Below are 9,088 nucleotides of genomic sequence, written 5' to 3' on the forward strand. Positions count from 1 at the left end.
CCCAAGAGCTTGCCGGCTGGGACTCCAAAACACACTTGGTCGGGTTAAGCATCATTTTGTAGACCCGGAGATTATCGAAAGTCTCTTTCAGATCTGCGGCCAAGGTTTCCTCTTTCCTGGATTTTACCACTATATCATCCACATAAGCATGAACATTACGTCCAATTTGATCGTGAAGACAATTCTGCACACACCGTTGGTAAGTCGCCTGGGCACTTTTCAGCCCAAAAGGCATCGACACATAGCAGAAAGCTCCAAAAGGAGTGATAAAAGCCGTCTTCTCCTGATCTTTGACTGCCATCTTGATCTAATGATAACCATAATACGCATCCAAAAAACTCAAACGTGCGCAACCCGTCGTAGCATCAATGATCTGATCAATACGGGGGAGGGCAAAAGGATCAGCCGGACAAGCCTTGTTCAAATCGGTGTAATCCACACACATACGCCAGGTGCCATTCTTTTTTAGTACAAGCACCGGGTTGGCCAACCACTCTGGGTGAAAGTCTTCTTCAATGAACCCAGCTGCCAAAAGCCGGGCCACCTCTTCTCCAATGGCCTTGCGCCTTTCTTCATTGAACCGTCGGAAAAATTGTCTGATAGGTTTAAACTTTGGATCAATATTGAGAGTGTGCTCAGCCAGTTCCCTCGGGACACCCGACATGTCTGAAGGTTTCCATGCGAAGATGTCCCGGTTTTCACGGATGAACCCGATGAGCGCACTTTCCTATTTTGGATCCAAGTTAGCACTGATGATGAACTGCTTGGATGAGTCACCAGGCACAAAGTCAACCATCTTGGTGTCATCAGCTGATTTGAACTTCAACATCGGCTCATGCTCTGTTGTTGGTTTCTTTAATGACGTCATGTCTGCCGGGTCAACATGATCTTCGTAAAATTTTAACTCCTCTGTTGCACAGATAGATTCAGCATAGGCAGCATCACCTTCTTCACAGTCCAAAGCTATTTTCCGGCTCCCGTGTACTATAATGGTGCCCTTATAACCCGGCATCTTAAGTTGCAAATACACATAACACGGCTGAGCCATGAATTTGGCATAAGCCGGTCGTCTAAACAGAGCATGATACGGGCTTTTGATCTTAACCACCTCAAAGGTTAATTTTTCTGCTCTGGAGTCATACTCATCCCCAAAGGCTACTTCTAGTTCAATCTTACCCACTGGGTATGCCGACTTGCAAGGAACCACACCGTGAAAAACTGTGTTGGATTGTTTAAGACTCTTATCAGTCAATCCCATCCGGCGGAACGTCTCATAGTAAAGGATGTTGATGATGCTGCCTCCATCCATGAGTACCTTAGTGAATTTGTATCCACCAACCTGAGGCGCCACCACCAAAGCTAATTGACCCGGATTATCGACCCAGGGTGGGTGATCCTCTCTGCTCCACACAATAGGCTGCTCTGACCAACGTAAGTAACGTGGAACCGCCGTGCTTTGGACAAGGCCCATTCAATAATTTCTCAAGGGTGGGACCTGACCCGCCCGACCGAGGGGGCGGTCTGCCCTTGCGCCGTTGATTTCCGCCATGTGCATTGGTGTTAGCAACAAACTCATCAGCCTTATGTTTATTACCTCCTTGATTCGCCGGGTTATGCTGGTGACCCTTGCCGTTGCCGTTCTTCTTTCCCTTCGTTGCCTTTTCTTCGTCAGACACCGGGTCCTTGGTAGTATCAGAATCAGCATACTTGACGAGAGCCATCATCAACATTCCCATGTCATTACAGTCACCCTTGAGCCGCCCCAGCTTCTGCTTCAGAAGTTCGAAACGGCAATTTTTCTCCAACATTAACACTGCTGAGCCGGCATCCATCTTATAAGATGAATGTATTATCTCCTTGACCCGGCGCACCCAATGGGTTGTGGATTCACCATCCACTTGCTTGCAATTTGTCAGGTCCACAATCGACATAGGTTGCTTACACGTGTCTTTAAAGTCCTGGATGAACCGGGCCTTCAACTCCGCCCATTAGCCGATAGAATTAGGTGGCAATCCCTTCAACCAAGTACGAGCTATTCCATCTAACATCATAGTGAAATACTTGGCCATTGCTGCATCGCTGACCTCCAATAACTCCATAGCCATCTCATAACTCTCAATCCAAGCCCCGGGCTGTAAGTCAGCTATGTAATTAGGCACCTTACGAGGCCCCTTAAAATCCTTTGGCAAATGCTCATTACGTATGGCCGACACCAAGCAAGGAACGCCTCCAGTTCTTGTGGCCACTCCTGCCTCAACCGAGGTTGCTGGATAAGACGGAAAAGTTTGATGAGCCGCCTGATCTGCTGCCATTTGAACTGCTCGTTCCACCTCTTATCGAATCCTCTCCTGATCCGCCAAATTAAGGGCTCCAGCCCGCACCGGCTCATGCCTGTATGGCCGGTTGTGGCGTTGAGCATTGCTTGACATATCTGCGGATTCCATATGCCTACTATAACTCGGGCTCCATCTTGGTCGAGGAGTTGAATGGATCCTGTCTCGACTGTAGGAGTATGCATCCTGCTGTGCCAGAGCTGTTTGAAGAAGTTCTCTTACCCTCCGTGTTTCAACTGCCGCCGGTGAGTCACCTTCCATCGAAAGAGCCGCCAGACGAGCCGATGTTGCGATGAGGTTTTCCAAAGGGTTGGAGAAGTGACCCGGCGGCGTTGGGACATAATGAGGCGGAGCGGTAATTATACGAGGTGGATCCATGGCACACGGCTGGACCGGCGCGCCGAGTGTTGTAATCCGGGGTGCCTCCGGCGGGTTACTTCCCTCCGCTTCGGGTGTATGAAAAAGATTCCTAGGATCGAGCGTCAGAGGCAGACGTGATTGAGTTTTCTGATGCCTCCTGCTCATGACCTCGTTCGATGCGTTCAGATCCACCGAGAGCCGAAAGGTCTCCGCTTGAAGCTATTGAGCACGAACGTCCAAAGCCGCCTGCTCTGCCACCATCCTGACTTCCTCTGCGGCTAGATTTTCCTTAGATTGCACCATCTCTTCACGTACGCATGCCACCTCTGCGTCATGCTGGGCCTTATCCGCCGGCTCTACCACGGCAGTCAACAAAGTCGTCAGTTTATCCATGAGGTCCATCAAGATCTGAGCTGGAGGGTGCGCGGGGTCTCCTGACCCGGCTGTAGCCGACCCGGTGGCTGTTGCCGCCGCTGCTGTAGAGTTCTACCCGGGCTATGTTCCTGCCATGAAGACTCCGGCCCTATTCGGCGGCTCAAGGGGGTCCGGAATACTGCTGCCATCGGAACAGCCCCCGAGCATGCCATCCTACAGCTGGTACAAAGAGTCTGTCTTGCCCGTTGATGATGCAGTGTCAGAATAGACGGCCGTCTCACCGCCCTCCACCGATCCTTCAGAGTATTCACCGTCATGGACGCAACCTACGAAGGCATGCTTCACGGCCGATTGAACACGGGCGGTCCTCGCGCGCCGAGCCATTTCGACGAGGTTGGTGTGGACATCTAGCTCAGGACCTGACTCATCGATCCAGCCGATGAAGACGTGAATTCCACCGATGGGGACCCAGTACCCGTACTCAATTGAGCCGGCCTCGGGGCCCCAGCCTTCGTCGTCGATGTAGAGCTTGCCGCGATGACTCTTGGTCATCCGGCCCACAGTGTATCCCTTGAGCCCTTCGAAGCTGCCCTTCAAGAACTCAAACCCACCGTGCGCTGGCCCCACGGTGGGCGCCAACTGTCGTGGAATTGTCACGATAGATGTCCTAGAAGCAAGGACTTCGTCATAGGGCCATCGCACTAGGAAGCTTAAAGGGGTTAATCGGGACAAAGGACACGAGAGGGTTTTATACTAGTTCGGCCCCTTACGATGAAGGTAAAAGCCTACGTCTAGTTGGGATTGGTATTGCTGGGGTTTCGATCACCAAGAGGATCAACTTGCCGGCTTGGTTATCGATTTGTTGTCTCTTCCCTCAGCCGCCACCGGGTCGTCCCCTTATATACATGGGTTGACGCCTGGTGGCCTACAGAGTCCCGGCCGGCTCATAATCGTGTCCGGCCCGGTGGCTTCCTTTACATGCCTTTCTTTACAAGTCTTTCCTTACATATGGCGGTTTACAATATCGGGCCTTAAGCCACCTCCAGGCCCTTGGGCCTTCTATAAGGTTTAATAAACTATCGTCTTGAATGTACTGGGCTTCTTGCGTAACCCGCCATTGGGGCTGACCCGGACCCTCCTGGGCGGGTCATGACTGATAGTAATATCCCCAACAGCTTGTATATTCCAATGATGGGCTTCCTCAAAAGGCCCTAGGTCTTCGTGAGCAAGCGAGTTGGATGCACACCCACTTAGTTCATTTTGTTGAGCTTTCATACATTTATAGCTCTAGTGCATCCATTGCATGGCAATCCCTACTCACTCACATTGATATCTATTGATGAGCATCTCCATAGCCCATTGATACGCCTAGTTGATGTGAGACCATCTTCCCCCTTTTTTGTCTTCTCCACAACCACCATTCTATTCCACCTATAGTGCTATGTCCATGGCTCACGCTCATGTATTGCGTGAAGATTGAAAAAGTTTGAGAACATTAAAAGTATGAAACAATTGCTTGGCTTGTCATCGGGGTTGTGCATGATTTGAATACTTTGTGTGGTGAAGATGGAGCATAGCCAGACTATATGAATTTGTAGGGACAACTTTCTTTGGCCATGTTATTTTGAGAAGAGATAATTGCTTAGTTAGTATGCTTGAAGTATTATTATTTCTATGTCAATATTAAACTATTATCTTGAATCTTTCGGATCTGAATATTCATGCCACAATTAAGAAGAATTACATTGAAATTATGCCTAGTAGCATTCCACATCAAAAATTCTGTTTTTATCATTTACCTACTCGAGGACGAGCAAGAATTAAGCTTGGGGATGCTTGATACGTCTCCAACGTATCTATAATTTTTGATTGCTCCATGCTATGTTATCTTCTGTTTTGGACATTATTGGGCTTTATTATCCACTTTTATATTATTTTTGGGACTAACCTATTAACCGGGGGCCCAACCCAGAATTGTTGTTTTTTTTGCCTATTTTAGGGTTTCAAAGAAAAGGAATATCAAATGGAGTCCAAACAGAATGAAACCTTTGGGAACGTGATTTTCTCACCGAACATGATCCAGGAGACTTGGACCCTACGTCAAGCAACCAACAGGGAGGCCACGAGGTAGGGGGCGCGCCTACCCCCCAGGCGCGCCCTCCACCCTCGTGGGCCCCCTGTTGCTCCACCGACGTACTTCTTCCTCCTATATATACATACATACCCCAAAACGATCAGATACGGAGCCAAAACCCTAATTCCATCGCCGTAACTTTCTGTATCCACGAGATCCCATCTTGGGCCCTGTTCCGGAGCTCCGCCGGAGGGGGCATCGATCACGGAGGGCTTCTACATCAACACCATAGCCTCTCCGATGAAGTGTGAGTAGTTTACCTCAGACCTTCAGGTCCATAGTTATTAGCTAGATGGCTTCTTCTCTCTTTTTGGATCTCAATACAAAGTTCTCCCCCTCTCTTGTGGAGATCTATTCGATGTAATCTTCTTTTGCGGTGTGTTTGTTGAGACCGATGAATTGTGAGTTTACGATCAAGTTTATCTATGAACAATATTTGAATCTTCTCTGAATTCTTTTATGTATGATTGGTTATCTTTGCAAGTCTCTTCGAATTATCAGTTTGGTTTGGCCTACTAGATTGATCTTTCTTGCAATGGGAGAAGTGCTTAGCTTTGGGTTCAATCCTGCGGTGTCCTTTCCCAGTGATAGTAGGGGCAGCAAGGCACGCATTGTATTGTTGCCATCGAGGATAACAAGATGGTTTTTTTATATCATATTGCATGAATTTATCTCTCTACATCATGTCATCTTGCTTAAGGCGTTACTCTGTTCTTATGAACTTAATACTCTAGATGCATGCTGGATAGCGGTTGATGTGTGGAGTAATAGTAGTAGATGCAGGCAGGAGTCGGTCTACTTGTCTTGGATGTGATGCCTATATACATGATCATACCTATATATTCTCATAACTATGCTCAATTCTGTCAATTGCTCAACGGTAATTTGTTCACCCACCGTAAAATACTTATGCTCTCGAGAGAAGCCACTAGTGAAACCTATGGCCCTCGGGTCTATCTTCATCATATGAATCTTCCAATACTTAGTTATTTTCATTGCCTTTTATTTTACTTTGCATCTTTATCATAAAAATACCAAAAATATTATCTTATCATATCTATCAGATATCACTCTTGTAAGTGGCCTGTAGGGATTGACAACCCCTTATCGCGTTGGTTGCGAGGATTTATTTGTTTTGTGTAGGTGCGAGGGACTCGCGCGTAACCGCCTACTGGATTGATACCTTGGTTCTCAAAAACATAGGGAAATACTTACGCTACTTTGTTGCACCACCCTTTCCTCTTCAAGGGAAAACCAATGCAAGTGCTTAAGAGGTAGCAGCTATGGAAGCTCCGATTCCCTGCCATCCCTCATCGTCCGGCGATGCAGCACCAACGACATCATCGGACCCTCACGCCCTTTCGCGCAGCTCTGATTGCTCCGCGCCCATCCAAGTACGCCATAGAACATACCCGCAAGCTCAATCTACTCTGGACGGTGTACTCAGGCGCCGCTGGGTCCTCGTGCCAGCGGCACAGTTGATACAGATGAGCACAGACGCGCAGCCCGCCGCGAGTAACAGAGGACGAGGGCGAGGGGAGGAGGTTCTTGCGTCGGTCTTTCGCTGCTCACTCACGTCGATCCTCCACTGCTCCCTCACATCGGAGGAGACGAATGCGCGATGGCTCTATCGCAAAAATGCCAAAGTGCTCCGGCTCGCCATCAAATTGTCGGAGCATGAGGTGATGAAAAAGGCATCAACCAAGGCAAAGACGGACTAGCATGCCAATGAGTAGGAGCGCCTACTCTGGAGGCTGACCACCAGTCAAATATCTTTCGACAACGACTCGGACGTCACCGACGGCTGCAACTCCAACGATGACACCCATTTAGCCGTTGACGCCTACACGGAGAGGTATAGCCGCGCCGACGACTGGAAGGGGGGCCAACGAGAAAATGGTGATTACCTCCGGCCTTCTCTGTTTAATCTTGTTTTTCTTATGTTTAAGTACTATCCAGCTGAGGGAGTCCTAGACTAAGGGGTCCTCGGGCGGTCGGCCTGTTGAACATGGGCCGGACTATTGGGCCGTGAAGATACAAGATAGAAGGCTTTCTCCCGTGTCCGGATAGGACTCTCCTTTGCGTAGATGGCAAGTTAGGTGTCTGGATGTATTATTTCCTTTCTCTGTAACCGACTTTGTACAACCCTAGTTCCCCCCGGTGTCTATATAAACCGGAGGGTTTCGTCTGTAGAGACAATCATAATCAGAGAGGCTAGACTTCTAGGGTTTTAGCCATTACGATCTCGTGGTAGATCAACTCTTGTAACCCCCATACTCATCTATATTAATCTAGCGGGACGTAGGGTTTTACCTCCATCGAGAGGGACCGAACCTGGGTAAACATTGTGTTCCTTGTCTCCTGTTACCATCAACCTCAGACGCACAGTTCGGGACCCTCTACCCGAGATCCGTCGGTTTTGACACCAACATTGGTGCTTTCATTGAGAGTTCCACTGTGTCGTCGAAATCAGGGTTGATGGCTCGCCTTGTGATCAAGAACAACATCACCACCGATGGAGCCCTGGCCTCAGGCCAAACCCTCCGGCTGGGTGGCTTCATTATGACCGCCCGTTTGGCCGGTGAGCCGACGATGACTTCTCGGGTCATCGAAAATAGCCTCCGAATTGACTCCGAATACTCCAGACAGATGGATCCAACGGAATTATCGTCCTTGAACGAACTCCTGGATGGCATCGCCGCCTTGGGGGTCCCTACAGACTACGGTCGTATTGGGCTTAAACCCGATCAGAGAGAAATTAAATCTCTACCGATCACCCACCAGATAGCGGTAGTGGAGGAACAAAACAACAACTCTCCCTCTATACTAAGGACGAACTATGTCCGGATCTCCGAGCTCGAAGAGCCGGATACCCGTCCACGGAATGACACGCCTTGTCCTTCTAACTTGGAATCAGACAGTAGACCTGAAAAATCAGTCGATCTCCCGGAGCCCGAATTATTCGGCTCGGAAATTTCTCAAACTCTGGATCCCAAACTGGGTCAGGGTTCGGACTTAAATCCACCCACCCACCCAGATATACGTGATCTCACATACCTACGGCAGCAGGCTCAGAAAATAGTCCATCACTTTTGGGCCAGGTTCCTCCTTGTCAAGAACAAGATCAAGGATTGCCGCGACGAAGACGCGATCTCAATATTCCGCAATACTTGTACAGACGAAGGAATCCTCAACGCTATCAACCGCCGTCGCGTATTACACTTCGCCGACTTGGCAATCATAGTACAGAAGTACTGCGCAATGGAAAGCACCTGGAAAATTCAGGCAGCTCATTGGGAATCGCCAGCTCCCACTCAACCTTCTGTCCTAACAAAAAGGATGCACCCTCACGGGGTGCCCGACACAACACTAAATAAATCCAAACCCATTACGGGGTGCGGAACCATTTTGGAGGGATGGCTCGATAGGTCGTGCAAAATACACACAACACCGGATACATACCTACCCACAGCCTTAGAGCATGTTGGATACTCCAGCAAGTGGCCAAGAGTGGCTAGGACATCCTCATAAAAAATACCTCGGAACAACTCCCCCCTGGAACACGACGACAGCAGAGTATTGACGGTCTTCGAGACTTTCACCTCAAACAATCGGCAGAAAAGGGCACTCCGCGACCTCGCCGAAGTCTGTCAAGTCGCAAGAATGAACCCTTGGAACAACATGGCCATAACTTTCAATGCCAGTGACGAACCTAGAACCCGGTCAGTCCGGGCACCAGACGCCTTGGTCCTCAATCCAATTGTGGACGGTTTTCGACTCACCAAGGTACCCATGGACGGCGGCAGCAGATTAAACCTCATTTACGAGGATACACTCAGTAAAATGGAAATAGTCAGGAGCCATATCGAGCAAAGTAGCATGACCT

Source organism: Triticum urartu, chromosome 6 (genome assembly GCF_003073215.2).
Source record: "Triticum urartu cultivar G1812 chromosome 6, Tu2.1, whole genome shotgun sequence".
Taxonomy (NCBI): domain Eukaryota; kingdom Viridiplantae; phylum Streptophyta; class Magnoliopsida; order Poales; family Poaceae; genus Triticum; species Triticum urartu.